Source organism: Peromyscus maniculatus, chromosome 1, assembly GCF_049852395.1.
Source record: "Peromyscus maniculatus bairdii isolate BWxNUB_F1_BW_parent chromosome 1, HU_Pman_BW_mat_3.1, whole genome shotgun sequence".
In the NCBI taxonomy this organism is placed as follows: Eukaryota; Metazoa; Chordata; class Mammalia; order Rodentia; family Cricetidae; genus Peromyscus; species Peromyscus maniculatus.
In genome coordinates, this window is record NC_134852.1 from 104,787,605 (window position 1) to 104,805,594 (window position 17,990).

General features: G+C 35.9%; 1 pseudogene; it reads left to right on the forward strand.

Moving 5' to 3' along the window:
• The first annotated feature begins 2,322 nt into the window (after positions 1–2,322).
• The window catches only part of LOC102923827 (large ribosomal subunit protein uL10 pseudogene), a 31,625-nt pseudogene continuing 15,957 nt past the window's right edge, over positions 2,323–17,990 (forward strand).

Genomic DNA, 17,990 nt, shown 5'->3' on the forward strand with positions numbered 1-17,990 from the left:
CAATCAACTGTCTCACCTATTCAGAGGGCCTGATCCAGTTGGAGGCCCCTCAGCCTTTGGTTCATAGTTCATGTGTTTCCATCTGTTTGGCTATTTGTCCCTTTATCCAACCTTGGTTTCAACAGTTCTTGCTCATATAAACCCTCCTCTTTCTCGCTAATTAGACTCCCAGCGCACATTACAGAATTGTCCACTTGAAATGAATAACAAATAAACAAATATTTTGTAAGTAAACAAAAAAACCTTAGAAATTACCATCAGACAGGGATAGGGCTCATTGGCTAAGTGACTGCCATGGAGCTTTGGTACTGAAGTCAACATCTGAAGCCTCATAAATTGGGTGTAGCAACACACCCCTGCTTTGATGCTTCCATGCTTGGAAGGCAGAATTCAGAAAACAAAAGGCAGACACAACAAGTCAGTTAACAAGAACAGCCATATAGATGAACCATGAATTTGATTGAAATAACATTCTTCAATGAAGGAGGAAGATTAAGGATGAGCCTCAACATTAATCCATATATATATATATATATATATATATATATATATATATATATGTATATATGTGTGTATACATATATACAAATATATATGCATGTATATATTTATAGAATACATGTTCACACATGGAAACACTCATGTAATAAACATTCATGCATACCCTACACACACACACACACACACACACACACACACACACACACACACACACAAAATAAATAAATAAGCTTGCCATAAAGAAATGCTTTCTATTTTGGGTTGTGAGCCTAGCCTTTAATGGCTGATCCATCTCTCCTTTAATCGCAGCACTTGGGAGGCAGAGGCAGGCGGATCTCTGTGAGTTCTAGGCCAGCCTGGGCTACAGAGCAAGTTCCAGTAAAGGCACAAAGCTACACAGAGAAACCCTGTATTGAAAAACAAAAACAAAAAAAAGGAAATGCTTTCTAAAACTTGTCCTCATATGGAAAAAAATACTATAATATGTAAACAAAAAAATGTACATAAAGATGAAATAATTTAGAATGATGGAAAAGATTTAAATAGTTTGCTTTTATTTTCTTGGTCTTAATTGATTTCATGGGTGACTGGTCAATGTTAAAGTAATTACAAATGTAGTAAAGGCTTTTAGCACATGGAAAGGTAAACACATGTTGCAAGACTGAAGATGAAAATTTGAAATACTCTAAGGTACTGGTTTTCAACCTTCCTAGTGCTATGACCCTTTAAAACAGTTCATCATGTTGTGGTGATCCACAACCATAAAATTATTTTCATTTTTATTTCATAACTGTAATTTTTACTGTTATAAATTGTAATATAAATATCTGATATGCAAGATATCCAATATACACCTATGAAAAAATACGCATTTATTATAAAACCAAGTTGGTTATTTGGAGATGTGTATAGAGTCTATAAATTGGAACACAAAAGCCTATATATGCTGTTTGTTGTTTCTCTTGATTCTTACATGCTGAGCAACCTTAATCCACAAACCTGAAAACTGGAATGTTCCCAAACCCAAGCCTTTTGAATGTTGATGTGTTATACCCAGTGGGTAGGTCCATATGTAGCCTCATGTTGCAGCCTCATATCAAAATTAATGTCTATAATGAACATTTTGTCCACTGTCCTTCAAGTGAAGAAGACTCTCCCATCTCTCAGCCCAATGTGCCATTCCAAAAATTTTTCCTTGCAAAAACACTCAAAATGAGTAACAAAATGACATGTGCACAGACCAGCTGTACCGATGTTTATTCCTCATGATATTACATGTGAGGCCAAGACAAATGCCCACTACTCACTAAAGATTTGGTTTGTTTGTAGGGGGGTGGTGTGTGTGTGTGTGTGTGTGTGTGTGTGTGTGTGTGTGTGTGTGTGCACATGCACATGCACAGGTATGCTTATTCACTGCTTTACAGTGTAAGAATATTATTCCAAGTGTCAATACAGGCCTATTGTGAGAAAATGCTAATTACAAAAATCAGGAAGTGTTTATGTTGTTCTCAGTACTGCAATGAGAGCTGTTGGAAACTGGACTAGGTATACGGGTGAAATGCCTTATATTCAACTGTGGTGGAAGAATTAGTGCCTTGTGTAACCCAGAAGAAACAAAATGTTTGTTTTAAATAAGAAACAGAATGGTTAAGCCCATAATTTCTATTATAAAGTGATAAACAGAAGCTAATGAAAACTAGTGAAACAAGCACGTGATTCTAAAAATGAAGATCTTGATCATACTTTGAAAGATCAGATCACTCAGCATCACAGTGATGGCATTTGATAGTTTGCTGATCGTGAAACAATCAAGGATCTATCATGAAGAATTTAGCATTGAAGAGAACTGTGAATAATTCAAAAGGCTTGCTGCAGAAGTTTAAGAAAGGACATGGCATTCAGTTTTCAAAGATTGCTGGTGATAAAGCACCTGCTGATCTTGAAGCAGTGGATAAATTTGTTGATGAGCTTGTCAAGGTCATCGCTGATGAAACTCTGACAAGAGAGCAAGTCTGCACTGCTGATGAAACATCACTGTTTTGAAGTGACTTCCCCCAAAGACACTGACTACAGCTGACAAGATAACTCTAAAGGAATGAAAGATTCAGGGCATATAACAACTATGTTGGGATGTGCTAACAAATATGCATGTAACTGTGGTCCTACAGAGAGACTCAACGTTTGCCCATTTTCTGTTTTAAAAGAGTGAGTTTCTTACTATTTCCTTATTGTGCTACCAAGAATCACTAGAGGCATCTGACTGCCTTCACTAATGTTTGCAGCAATATCTCTTGCCCACTGCAAGGCAAGAAACTGGATAATAACTCCTTGATGACTGTTAAACTCATCCTCCAAGGGAGATTGCCATTTAAAGAGATGGTTGAGGGAGGATAAAGGGATAGCTTGATTGATAAAGTTGCTGACTTGTTAGCATCTGAGTTCAACCCCAGCACCTACATATAAAGCTAAGTTTGGTGGTTTGTAATCCCAGCACTAAACAGGAAGAGACAGGAGGAATTCTGGTATTTGTTGACAAGCTAGTCTAGCATAATTGGTAATGCAAAGGACCCAATGAGACACCTTGTCTCAAAAAGTAAGGTGAATAGCTCCTGATAAAACAAAAACCCATCATATTGAAGCTGGACCAGACAAGCCAATGGAAAAATAAAAGAGCCCCAAGAGAAGGCACAAGAATCAGAGACTCACGCTTTTACCCAATGAAAAATATCTTAACATTTTCTAAAGAGACTTAAGATACAGTTGTGTCTGCTTGTCCCTCCTTCTGGCCTTTCACAGTGTTCAGTAGATAACACCATGGAAATATGTATAGGCACACTGAAGGACTAAAGCATCATGTAATCATTAATAGGATCAAAAACTCATGACTGTTTATAAAATCAGAGAAACTTGTAATACAAATCCTTTGCTCATGCAGCAGATGACTGAGGAAATGTTCTAAAACCTGTCTCACAGAATGCTTTTGTATCCTCACAGGTTCAGTCCCAGCTCCCCTAACTCCTTCTGGTATTACTTCTCACCTCAAATACTCACATCATCCTTCTTTTATTTTTTTGGTTACTATTTTGTTTTAATTTGTGTTTGGTTTCTAAAATAGGGATCCACTGTGTTGCTTTAACTGTTCTTAACCACCAGGTTTGAGAGATTCTCCTGCCTCAGCCTTGGGAGTAACTAGAAGCAAAGATTCCAAGTATTGTCGCTGATTCCCAGTCACACTACTTTGAGGTTACTACCTGAACATATCATGCTTCCATTCTCAAAATGATAAGTGAAGTCAAATTATTATTTGATATTATTATTTCACATATTTCACATGTAGTAATAAATATTTAATAATAAAATGAAAGGCTTGCCTAACAAGAGTATATAAATTGAAGTCAGTAATAATGGAGACTCTGAACAACCAAAGATTATCTACCTGAGTGACTAAATATTGAACACTTTGGTTCTTTTTTGATCCAATTAATGCATTCAACTTTGTTTTATGAAAATATATTAAAAATGTTGTTAAATATTTTGCTTGTAAGGTAGCTGAGTAGGCCTAAGTACTTGCTGTCAAGTCTGACAAGCAGTGTTTAAGTCCCAGAAGCCACATAGTGAGAGGAAAATGGCTGCAGGATGTCATCTGAAGGTCACATATGAATCATGGCACCTGCACATTCCATCTTCCCTACATACACCCAAACATAAAAGAAATGAATAACATTTGAACTTTTAAGTATCATTAATTACCTTCTGACTAGATATGTAAGATATGCCCCAAATATGCATTTTGATCTCTCTATATATTATTATGTACATATAATATTTAAAAAAACTAATAAAATAAAATAAAATCTTCTGGTCACCAATACTGGAGGGACAGAAAAGTCAGTTTGAACAACTTGTGTTCAAGAATCCTAGATCTGTATTTTGATTAATATCACTGCTTTTAGTTTTGTTTTTGTTTTCCGTGGCTGAGATTCACTGTGTAGTTTTGGTGCCTGTCCTGGATCTTGTGCTGTAGACCAGGCTGGCCTAGAACTGACAGACATCCCCCTGGCTCTGCCTATTGAGTGCTGGGATTAAAGGCATGTGCCACTGTCACCTGGCTATATCGCTGATTTTGAAGGATATCCAGTGTGATGTAATATTTCAAGAGCATCTCTGGCACCATTTTCTCTTGTCATACTATATATTTGGATACATTGCATGCATTTTAAGGGATTTTAATATCATATTTCTCTCTATGCTTCAGCTGGGAATTTGTAATTTGTATTACTTATGATTCCTCTTCACAAATGCTGATGAGCCCACAGAAAATATTTCTATATTATTTTTAATGTCTAGCATATTTGAATCTTTAGAATTTCTATTTCATTGAGTGCATTTTTCATCTGCCTTACATTCTTTTCCCTCTTATTTAAAATTCCTGAGATTGATTGGTTAGATTGTATGATTACTAACATCTTTAGATTTTTAGAGCTCTTGACATAGTAATTATAGCTGTTTTACCCTCTCTGGTATTCTAACATATTTCATTGATATATCTGATTTTGAGTCTTGTATTTGCATTGTCTCTTTATGTCTGAAAATTTTTTAAACTCTTGGCATGTTTTGTTATTGCTTTATGCTGAAATTCAGTAATGCATCAGATGTCTGTATTTAAAGAAAACAAAAACTCTATGAGTTTACACACACACACACACACACACACACACACACACACACACACACACGGATAGAAACAGGGCTTACATCATTCCAAAATCCTATAAAGACAGAAAATTTTTCTGATTTCAAGCATTTTCTCTTTTGTTAATATTTGATGCTGTTTTAGATAACAGTGATTTCACACATCTCTAATGAATAGATTTTTTTTTCTTCCTGAGACTGTTGCAAGATTTTGAGCTATAATTTCAACACTTTAGAAAAGAGTTCTGTTTAGTGAACTCTGAAAATATAAAGGAATGAGAGAAACAAGTTTTCCATTTTGGAGGACAAGTCTCAGTTAGTGAGTCCAAAAACAAGTTTTTGTAATGAAGAAAGTTCTGCATTGTTCCCTGACTTATTATTTTGTTCCACCCTCTGCTTTGTGAGCCCTCCCCTCATATATTCATTACAGACCTGATGGGCAGAGCTAAATTCAGTGAAGATGCGGTGTTTTGCAGGAGACTTTAGCCCCAAAGAGTTTCTCACACTCAACCCTTGCATACTTATACTCTAATAATGTATTAAAATTGGTGTCTAAGTCTCCCAGTCCTTTTGTGACTAAGAGTTTCTACTTCAAATAGGTGGATTTGATTCACCTCCTGGATGAGTCTGCTTCTCAGAAATTTTAGTGGAACTTTGCATGAGTTCTCAATTTTTTGATGGAACTAAGAAAATCAATACAATTTCAATTTGTCTTTCTTGATATCAATAATAGCCATTGATGACATTCACATTTATAACAAGGGAGCTAAAACTGGAAATATGAGGTGTAATTTTTGAATTTAATTTTGTTAACTGCTGCCAAGATCACTGTCTTTTGCATCTCAGGGTAGAGAATTGACTCCGGGTTTGTCTCTTATTGTCTGCTGCTGATACATTAAAAAAAAAAACCACAGGATTTTACCTTATTAATAGCTAACAATACTAAAATTGTGATGCCACTTGAGTTAGAAGGATCCTTACATTAGTTTAGCTTTCAATGGGGACTAAAGTCAAATGCTGTTCTAGAAAAGTTCTTGAAGAATTGTTTTCTCTAAAAGATAGCTTCCAAAATGTACATTTTTTTTCTCTGAAAATTGCCCAACATCAATTGAATACCTTTCCTTTGTACTGTGTTCTTCAAATATTAAAACATGTAAATCATGCCAATAACCATAGCTGCAAATTTGGGGAGATGGCATTCCAGTAGTTTTTTTTTTTTTTTTTTTTTTTTTTTTTTTTTTTTTTTTTTTGGTTTTTTCGAGACAGGGTTTCTCTGTATAGCTTTGCGCCTTTCCTGGAACTCACTTGGTAGCCCAGGCTGGCCTCGAACTCACAGAGATCCGCCTGGCTCTGCCTCCCTAGTGCTGGGATTAAAGGCGTGCGCCACCACCGCCCGGCCAAGCATTCCAGTAGTTTTAAGAGGGTTTTGTAAAAGGTTTTCTTGAGAGTGCCATTCTGGAAGAGTCACAGCACTCTATTGCATCATTTTCTGCTTATCTATAGTCTCTCCATACTTTACTTGACTGAAAAACAACAGTTACATCCCTTTTCTCCAGTCCCATCATTAAAGCCTTTATACATGATTTATTCCTCTATTCATTTTTTGTATTCATTAATAATTTAGACTGTTTCTCCAAAGAAAATGTGTTGCAAGACAGAATTACAATACCTCCTCCAAGAAGATAAATCTCAAATAACCAAGAAATGCGATTATTTTAGTCTACATGAAGCAAAATTAGGTTTGCAGATGGGATTAAGGTCGCAAATCTGCTTATTTTAGATAAGGAAATGATCCTGAATTATGCACAGGGGTAACTTGTAAAGGGGAAAAAGAGTCAGAATAACAGCCACACAGAAAGGTGATGGAAAAATGGCCAGAGAGGTGCAATGATGCTTCTCTGGGATAAGGAGAAAGACCCCAAAACCAGGAATGCCTGGTGTTCTCAAGACACCTGAAGAGCAAGGAAGTAGATGTCTCCTGAGTTTTATAAGTAAATATCACACATTGATGCCTGTTGCAAGGCTAGCAAGCCGTAGTGACTTCTGACTAGCAGAATTAAAATGAGATATGTGTATTGGTATGAGATACCAAATTTAGTGTTAATTTGAAAGTATCAGTGGGAAACAAATAACTCCTACTGATCACACGTCCACTTTAATTCCTCTATTCCCTTCCTATTTCATCACTGTATGGCATTTTTAAAGGCCACAAAACCAAATTTACAAAACCAAATTCCTCTTGCAGATGACTCTGTCATAAACCTAGTTACCAGAAAGAATGTTTCAGGCAAAAGTTTTTTTTCAAGCCACTTTTGTACAAATTTTTATTTTTTCCTTTGAAGTGACACCACAGTTTTACAAAATGAGACCAATAAAGACCATTTTCTTATGTAATAAAATGATATTTTACTTATAAAATCTAAAATCTACTAGCACTCTGAGATGAACATATAATACACATTGTAATCATAGCCAGGACTTGCTCAAAGTATTAATCAAGTTTTTTTTTTTTCAGATAAATAGATCCAGTGGCATATTTAAAGGAATAGGAGGAGACTTAGTATTGAAATTGCTTTCCACAATTATAGAGGCTGAAAAGTCTCATTTGATGGTCTTTATAAGCTAGAGAACTAGAAATATAAATTCAGAACAATCGTAAATTAATGTGAATCATGAGTGCAATGTAATGGGTTTCCTGAGTCTGGAGAATGAATAGGTCCCATCTCAAGGAAAGAGAATTCACACTTTTCTGCTTTATTTCCTACCTAAGCCTTCAATGATTAGATAATGAATATATCACTATTTCACATATGATGAAGACATCATCTTGACTTGTTTTTTAAAAGATGTGTTTGTGTGTGTGTGTGTGTGTGTGTGTGTGTGTGTGTGTGTGTGTGTGTGTGTGCTCTGTGAATGTATGTTACTCATGTGTCTAGACATGAAAGCCAGAAAAATGAATCATATCTCCTCATACTGGAGTTATGGCTGGTTGTGAGCTGTAAGATGTGGATGCTGTTTACTGAACTATTGTCTTCTGGAAGAATAGTTAGTGATCTTAACCACTGAGTCATATATCCAAACACCACATCATTTTTTTCCTCATGTATGTTCCCTAAATACCCTAAGAGAGACATCTAGCTCACAATCTGCTACTTTGTGTCTGACCTCATACTTTCATGGGCCTAAAAGTGAAATTCCAAACTGTGCTTTCTACTGATAGCCAGATATAGCAACCTATTCCCAGGTGGCTAGTTAGTTTTGAAATGATATAGAACCAAGCGAAAGAATTGATGCAATTCACTTCTCAGTCCTTCAATTTATTTAGTACAAGATGAAAAATAAAAGAACATTGACTGGCTTTTAAAACCACACAAACATATATACAAATAAAACTAGGAGATTTTATTTGATATTCAAAGTATTGTTAGCCTAGTTCTAAATGTTAATTCCTTATTCAGCATTTATCACATTCTTCATTGACACTTTACCAGTGGTCCAGATCATGTCTGTTCTGGGAAAGAGTTCAGTTCCAAATCATACATTGCAGTCACTTCTCATCACTGCTCATTTCTCATCTTTCATTGTGACAGAGAACATTCTTTCATTCCTTATCTTGTGGTTAAGTGATTATTGACCACTTATTTTATTGAATATTTCTCAATGTATGGTTTTCTATTTTCTTATGAAAATTACATTATGCATACTTTGCAAGAAGATATCTAACATTGTATTCTAAGTGCAGATGATAGATGATTTTTTTTCTCATTACTGATGATATTCATGTTGACTATTGATAAAGAGGAATTCTGGACTTTGGACTTGAAGATCATTTATTTGAGGGACTGGAAAATGTCTGAGAAAACATGGGGACATGAGTTTTGGGCCCCAGAATGCGAATACACATGAATATATATCAACACATGCATGTACAAATACGTGAGTATAGACTTATCTATATATATATGAACATGCACCTTTACATGCACCACACACATTCATGAACAATTTCAAAAATCATCCTTTTTCTTGCTGTGTTCCTTTGTTATTTGTGTACAGTGGGATTGTGGCACTCTAGGGATAACAGTACCACATTAATGATCTATACTCTAATGCCTTGTGTTCTGTCACTTAGCTGTATAGAAACATTGATCACCCTCCATTGTGCATTAATACTTTAACCATGTTACCATCTCCAGTTGGGAAGGTTCTTCCTACACTGTCCTAGCTCTGAATAACTTAGACTCTTGATTTACTCACAAGTGTGGTGAATATTAACTATTCTTGGTCTCTCTACTAAACTTAGTAATGAAGTCTTTAAGGATTAAGAAGGATGGGCATGAATGCCCACTTAAACATAAAAAGACAACTGAATATGGTGAAGAGAAATTATATGAATACATTATTTGAGCACATTTATTAATTTGTTCAACTAATTCAGGATACAGTTATGATCAATTAGACCATTTATATTAGCATATAAAAATATAATAATTTTGGTTTCTGATTTGGGATATAATCTATGTCAGGTAAATTCTGTCCTTCAATTTAATAACAAATGAGGCTTTTCCAGATTATTTTTCTATAGTTCATAGTGAGTTTTTGGTTTTACTATAGTTCCATGACAAGGCCTGTGTTGTAGAAGCAATGATTCTCTCAGGCAGCTTTTATAGCTTTTATTGTGATTTTCAAAGAGCCCTCTAATCTCATATATAAATTAATTTACTGATGGTATTGAAAAATAAAATCAATTCTTCTCTATCATTTTTCTTGAAATTGGATACCTCTCTGATTTTTATGACTTCATTATATCAACAAGAAGTAGGGCTTGTTATTAGATTTTTCATCCTGTAGTGGGAGAGAGTGCTGTGGTATATGACAATTGAATTACTTATTCAGCAACTGGGGAAATAAGGAAGGGTTGTAAGTTGTGGATTTATAAGACCCACTGAGACTGACTCCACCTACAACTCCTTACCAGTTACTCACTAGAGAAGTCACTTTGATTAAGTCACCATGGTGACATCTGGTGTTTTCAAAGATTAGTCATTTTCATAGCAGTCTGGGTCCTACTTTTTTTAATTCAGTTACCTCAATAAACAGCAGCAGTTCCTTTAGGCAATAGAAGGAGGAATATTTAAAATCACAGTTGTTATACTATTGAGGAGTTTTAACAATAGTTAACTTGCTGCTAACAAGGTTTCTGTTGTATAAACTGAGTTTCAAGTCAAAGGTCTATATTTTGACCACTAGGCTGTGTAATGGTTGCTATATAGAGTGAGATAAGATTAAGTCATTATGAATATAAATCATTGATAAAAATAGAATCATTCAGAGAGAAATGAAGAAAGAACATGTTATTAAGATCTATAGGAATGGGTGATTCTTATTGTACAGTGGTGGAGACTTTAACAAAATTGTGTTATATGAAAAACAGTAAATGCCATTAATAATGTTTATATGTATGAAAATGGAATCCTATGAAAAAATTAAATATTGGCCTAGATTGTTATTGCTGTTTACAGTAATACACAAAGGGAAAGATACAGATTAAAATAAATAATGTTGAAGAAAAATAAGAACAGAAATTAAAGATTTGGGGAAACCTTAGCTTATTGAGATTGTAAAAAAATGTTAAATAAATAATTTGTCATTGATTAAGTAGGCTTTTTTCTTCTGTTGGATGTATATATATACTTTACTTCCACAGGAGAAAAAAAAACATTCACATAGATGCCTACAGATATTTTATCACCTCTAGGAACAGGAATAAACACAACAAGGAAAGATCTATAGAAGCACCTTATTATTAATGGAAAGAGAGTCTTCAATTTGTATGGACATTGTCAGCTTGGAATAAAAGGAGTAATGAGTGAGAATATTTAAACAGGCATGCTCGATCCCCCACTTTCTATGGTCAGCAACTAAGACGATAAAGCTATTTCACTTTAAGCATGGATTGTCATTCACTAGGTGGGGTCACTCTAGGTTAGAGTCTTGGTCCTCCAAAGATGGATCTAAGGCTGGAAGGATGAGTCACAGTGTTTTCTGTTCTTTGAGAGGAAGAGAATTTAGTTCCCAGCACTCAGGTAAATCAGATCACAGCTATCTATAATTTTAGCTCTAGGAAATAAAATGTCCTCTGCTGGCAACTCAGCACCTTGCACACCTGAGCTCATGTGCATGAACACATAGAAACACATGCATATGCATATAAATAAAATTAGACTTTAAGGAGACATGAATACAAGGACTTTAAATGAAAGTGCAGTGACTTAGATGGTAGTCTTTAATAGTCTTTAATAGTCTGAGCATGTACCACATGGATCCCTAGAACTCCAGTTTCCACTTTCAAGGAACTTAGTTTATAGGAAATCCAATCATGCATTCAGGCAAAAGTCTTTTAGACTTTATATATTAAGGCCACTACTGATACTAAGTTTTGTATCAGTCTGGATTTGAAACTTAGAACATAGGGAAATTAACCTGGTTCTGTAATGGGAAATTTATCCTTATGAGCTAGCTTTCATAGCACTAAATAGTGCCATGCACACTACCAAAACATTAAAACAAGCATCAGTTATACCCAGCTTTGAACATTGAGAGCTATAATAGTGACTGACTTGGCAAGAAATGCCTACTGGAATAATAATGGCATAAATCTCATGAGAGTAACAAACCATTATTTGATTGTTTTTCCGTCTTGCTTCACAAAATAAAGGCTATGTGTGATACCACTTTAGGAACAAAGACCTATAGCTACACAGATCATAGGCACTAGGAGAGAGCATATTTCTATTACTTTATTACTCTGTGGACATAACACTAAAGAAAAAGTCCTAATGACTTATTGTTATACCCTTAGCTCAATGCATATCTCAATACTCAACTATGAGTTCTCTACTTGTAACAGATGGTTAATGAATTATTACCATAGAGACCTAAGTGAAAAGAATAAGAAACTGCAGAATTCTCAGCCTTAAATGGAACATATATACTGCACCTCCCACTCTCAAGTCTCAGGGTTCATGGTGGAAAAGGGGAAAAAGTATAAGAGCTAAAGGTGGTGGATAGGAAACAGTGTCTCCTGGGCAGTTTGACATGCAAGAAACCTTCACTAGCCCACGCCACAACAAGGGAAGGGTGAAATGATGTTGGTACAATCTCAAAATTAAAAGAAGTAATTATAAAAACATATTTATTGAATTTCTCCAAAAACTAATAAAATTTTTAAAAAAGAATAAAGAATGAAATACTTAAAAGTTGAAAGAAGAAAAGATCCTTGCAGTCATCATTCAGAGAAATGATATTTCAAATGTGAAGTGAACACATTTGGAAACTAAGTCACCATCATAAATGCCTATAAGAAATATTAAAATAATGCTATTTAGAGAGCAGGATAATAACATATGTCATTGACTTGGATCTGCATAAAAAAAGAAAATGGGAAATAGAATAAATGAAGGTTAATGTTCTGAATTATTGTTAACAGGCTAGAAAATAAATGATTAGAGTATAAAGACTGGAAATGTATTGGTAACCACTACATACAGAGAAGTAATATGAGTTACAGAGACAATCACAATGCCTGCCAGAGAAGAATTGATGACAAGTACGAGATAAGACATAATTTAAGCAGCCAAACAGTGAAATAAAACATATAATATTAATAATAGATATAATAAGTGAAACATTTAGGTTTCTGTTTAAGAGTATCATTAAATAGGATAAAACTCAACTAGGCCTCTACATAGAAAGATAGAGGGTTGGAACAGAAGTGTTGGAGACGGTAAAAAAGTAGTAATGTAAGAAATAAAAAAGGATAAACAGCTGCTGGTGTGAAGGTCATTAAAATGATAACAAATAGATTTTGCCAAGGATTTACATAGAAAAAGACAAAAAAAAAAGAAGAAGTGAAATAGATACATAGATTTGTGACTTTTAAAGAAATGAAATTTCTAATGAATAACTATCCAAAATAAGAGAAAACCTAAAAAGTTATTAGCTTTAATGGAATAGTCTGCCAAATATGTCAGTAACAAATGTCAAATCCCCATAATTTCTTAAAAATAAGGTGGAAGGAAAGGTAGTAGATGGTCTCAGTGAAGCAACATTTGCAGAGTATAACTGTGGAGGCTCCCTAGTAAGGCCTTACTCAAGGTCAGAAAGTTGGCCAACGATGTGGTTACCAAGTGTTTTGAAGGATCTATACTTGTTGGTACTGGAGGCAGAGTCAGGCGGATCTCTGTGAGTTCAAGGCCAGCCTGGGCTACCAAGTGAGTTCCAGGAAAGGCGCAAAGCTACACAGAGAAACCCTGTCTCGAAAAACCAAAAAAAAAAAAAAGAAAAGAAAAAACTTGAGGCTGCCAGGCCCTCCTAAAGCTATCCTGTGTCTCTCTTTTTTATTCATCTGTGTCTATATTTTCTATCTAGCATTTCTCAGTTTCTCACTTCCTGCTTCAAGGGAACCTTCAATAAATAGGTCAGGGCTAGACCCCCAACACTAATTCACCGACATATGATGCCTGAACATGGATCCTTGAATACAGGAGATAAAGTGTAGGTTGAAGTGAGCATGCTTGGATAATTAAGTGGGTGCAGTAATTTCTTTTAGGGAGTCAAATCTAAATATAAAGCAGAGTAATAGTAGACAGTTGTTTAAAAATATTTTTAAAATAGCCAGAAGAGCTAGAGTTAGGCTGCAGCAACTCTCTCTCTCTCTCTCTCTCTCTCTCTCTCTCTCTCTCTCTCTCTCTCTCCCCCTAAGTTAGATCTAAAGTTATAATATAAGTAAGTCTTAAAAGTTTTTGTGAAGTCTGAGAAATGTAGGCTTAGGTATAATAGAAAGTAACTTAGGATAAGAGCAAGTTTTTCCAAGCACAGGACCTTGGACACAGACACACTGAGGAGAACAGAAAAGCAGCATCTGGGACCAAGCACCCACTGTGGACTTATTCTCAGTCAGAGGATAAGCAGCAACAGTAACAGCAGGAGCAAGAGCAGCCAGCAGCTGCCCCAGCTTGGCATTGGCTACTGAGGCCTCATCAGCCATTGGGACCCAGACCAAGAGGCATCACAGCATCACAGGCAGCAGACACTGCACAGGCTAGGGGATCTGCATGCTTTCTGCCATGTCTGAGCAAAGGCAGGGAGAATGCAATCATTCATGGTGTTTGTGAGAACATGTTGGAGTCTATGCTCTACAACCTTAAAAAGCAGCAGCAGAGGCAGTGCTGGGGAGACTGGGGTTGACCTTGGGGAAACTGCTGGTTGACAGAACACCCAGGCAAGACATGCAGTGGCAGTGTGCAAACTGCTGAGGTGAGGTAAAGCCATACTCCAGACTGAAAGTTGGAGATGCGTTGGAAACCAGCCCAGCCTGAGCTCCAGAGGGACAATGAGGTGGAGCCATGGACCTCCTCTGAGGCTGGCATTCTGTTGTGCAAGCAAGGCAATGCACAGAGGAAGGCCACCAGCAGAGAAGGTAATAGGACCTGGGGTGCTGAATGGAAGCTGAGGCTCACAGCATTAGGGTGGGACCTTGAGCTCTTCAGAATGTAAAAGCTGAATGGGACAGAGATAGCCAAAGCCAAAGCCACACAGCTTTTGTTTGCTGGTGGAAAACAAATCTGTGGCTCCTTTAAGAGATGGCTTCCTGGTTCACAGTTGACTACTCTTTTGAAGAGGTCTGCACCAGCCAGCTACTGTGGCTTCACTCTGGAGCAGATTTCCTAGGGAAAGGGTGCTGGCAGGAAAGTGCCACTGTAGCTGAGAGTGAAGTTTCAGAGACTCTTCTTTGATCTGGGTTGTTGCATACAAGGGAACTGCAATAAGTTTTTGGTTGGGAGTCTCTTCATATCTGAAGCTTTTCACCTCAGATTCATTATGACTTGGACAGCTATACAAAGACTTCAGGGTAGCTGTTGAGCCACGCCCTGATCTTGAGATTTCAGTAGAACATTAAGACTGGTATCAGAACTGACTTTTTTAACTTTTCAGATCTCAGAAATGGGACAATTTTGATTTCACCTACACATATACTCTATCAACTGTGGTGATTCACAAACTGTTTTGTGTAGGAATGGAGAAGTTTGTTTTTTCTACCAAGGCTCAAGATGCAGGTTCAAAAAAATATAAAGAGAGGGGGAATTATATTGCTCAGTCTCTTTAATTAAAAGTAACAAACAACAAAAAAAATATCTTGTACCTTTAGTGGATGAAGGTTAGCCTGTGTTAATGTACTCTGTGTTTTGTTAGGAGGAAATGTAAATAGTTCTAGTAAAAGTTTACTTGTGGATGTAAGTTTGTAAGAATGGTAATTTTGTTTGCTGTTAATATTCATGCTAGAATTTTGGTGTTAATCTGTTAATGTTAGTGAGCCATGGTGTGATGATAAGGGGTTACAGGTTCAGATAAGGAATTCATAAGGCCTTGAGTAGACCTTGCAAAATGACTGGGTTGGTCATTGCTAAGCCCTAATTTCCTTGATGGTTTCCACTGCTACTGCTGCAGTAACATTGTTTCAACCTAGTCATACTGCAGGAAATATGCATCAAATGTCTCAAAATGTATAAGGAGTAGGAAACTAAATTCAAGGGCTAAAGATAAGAACTCATTTGAAATGCCATGCTGAACATAACTGGGTATGTATATACTCTTCTATTTACAAATATTGATTTTTAAAAAGGCTTGATGCAGCTAAAACTACTATATAAACATCTTAGACACATTTTAAAAGGCCATTCCATCTTGATCATCCTTTATTCCTTTACTAGGAGGTATAGCAGCCTTAAGGAGCAGGTGTAGTGCTATGATTATTCCAGCTACTTGCAAGCTCTTTGTGGAAAGCTAATTCAGAGCTACATAGAGTTAAGCTCTGCACCCTCACTTGAGATTTTCCAAAGGCTGGTAGTACACAGTCATCTGAGGTCTCTAAGGAACCTTTTATACTATAAAGAAGGAGGAATCTGTGGGGGTCCACAGAGGCTTCCTAGTAAGACCTTACTCAAGGTCAGAAAGTCTGAGCTTGCTTTGCCCAGTAGGGCTGCATAATAGGATAATTTGGCCAAAGACATGGTTACCAGGTGTTTTGAAGGGTCTACACTTGGTACTTTATATCTTGACATTGGAAGGGGGAGGTCTTTTGCCCCTCCTTTTGCTGATGTATAGAATATCCATCATGAATAAACTTGAGGCATTTAGGTATTGACCCAGGGACCTCCCAAAGCTATCCTGTGTCTCTGTGTTTCTCTCTGTCTACATCTATATTTCTTCCCATTACTTCTCATTTCTCATTCCCTGCTTCAAGGGAATCTTTGATATAGGTCAGGGCTGAGTCCCAACACTGGACCCCATCATATGACAAGAATATTGCACACACAAGAATTAGCATTTCCCTGTGTAAGACTGGTGTGAGATCAAGTCAGTCAAAAGCCCAAAATGAAAAGTGGTAGGACTCTTGGGTTTTCAATCCCTAGCCAAGGAGATATTGGCAATTGATGGCTGCTTGTGGAGCGAGTGTCTATTTTCTTCAGGGATGTTTTCCTGGAGAGGTTATACATATTCCAATAGATGGTCCTATAGTCATGCATGTACAGTGAGCACTAAATGGACTTAGTAAGTTTACAAACAAATTACATAAAGTTACAAGATGGAAGTATGGTAGGGATAGGGAAGGAATTCAGTGAGAGGGATGGGGGTGAATATTACTAAAACATGAAAATATGACTATATAAATTGTAAAAAAACAATTAAAAATTATAAAATATTACAAAAAAAAGGTTAGAATGTTTTCAGTAAAAAAGGGCTTACAACAGAAACTTCTTCCTTAATTCTATAAGGCTGGTAGAATGGAGAAAGTGATGAGAAGAAACATGGAGAGAAACATTGATCAGAGAATATTATACATAACCTATATGATTAAAAGTTTAAAAGGAAACCCAATTAACAAATGTAGATATAAGCACTGAAAGAATAAAAGTAGAAGCCTCTATTTCTCATGATCATAGTTGTGGAACTCCTACAAAAATGTTCACAAATCAAGTTATGAGTGCAAGGTATGTCAAACAATTTATAAATAGATCCATATATCATGGCAAAGAGTGATTTATTTCAGGTATACAAGGTTGTCTCAACATTCAGTTTCAATCAATCTTATCTACCACATCAATAGGCTGAAGAAGAAAAATGATATGATAATGTGAATTGAGGCAGAAAAAGGCATTTGACAAACTATAGCATCTATTCATGTTTCTAAAAATTTCTCAGCAACATAATATGCAAAGCTAACATAAAAATTTCTTGCCCCAAAATATTTAGTATTGTCATAAAAGGTTAAATTTAATATTAAACTCTGAAAATCATCAGCAGGAAACAGGTACCTTTCACACATCTACACTATCAATCAAAAAATAAAATAAAATAGTAGCAAACAAGGGAAGGAAAAATAAAAATTTCATTTTTACAGATAGTGTGATTGCATAATAAAGAGACTTTTAACTATTTGTGGAGGAAAATCATACTAGTAATATTGTCAAAAGACACTGAGAGTTCATGTATGAATGACAGTCAGTCTCCAGCAACAAATAGTTAACTACTGAAAATTAAAATATAAAAATTTGTATCATTTAATATAGCACTTCCAAAAGGAATATTTAAGTATAAACTTAATATTTATTTATTTATTTTCTGAGACAGAGTTTCTCTGTGTAGTTTTGGTGCCTGTCCTGGATCTCGCACTGTAGATCAGACTGGCCTCAAACTCATAGAGACCCATCTGGCTCTGCTTCCTGAGTGCTGGG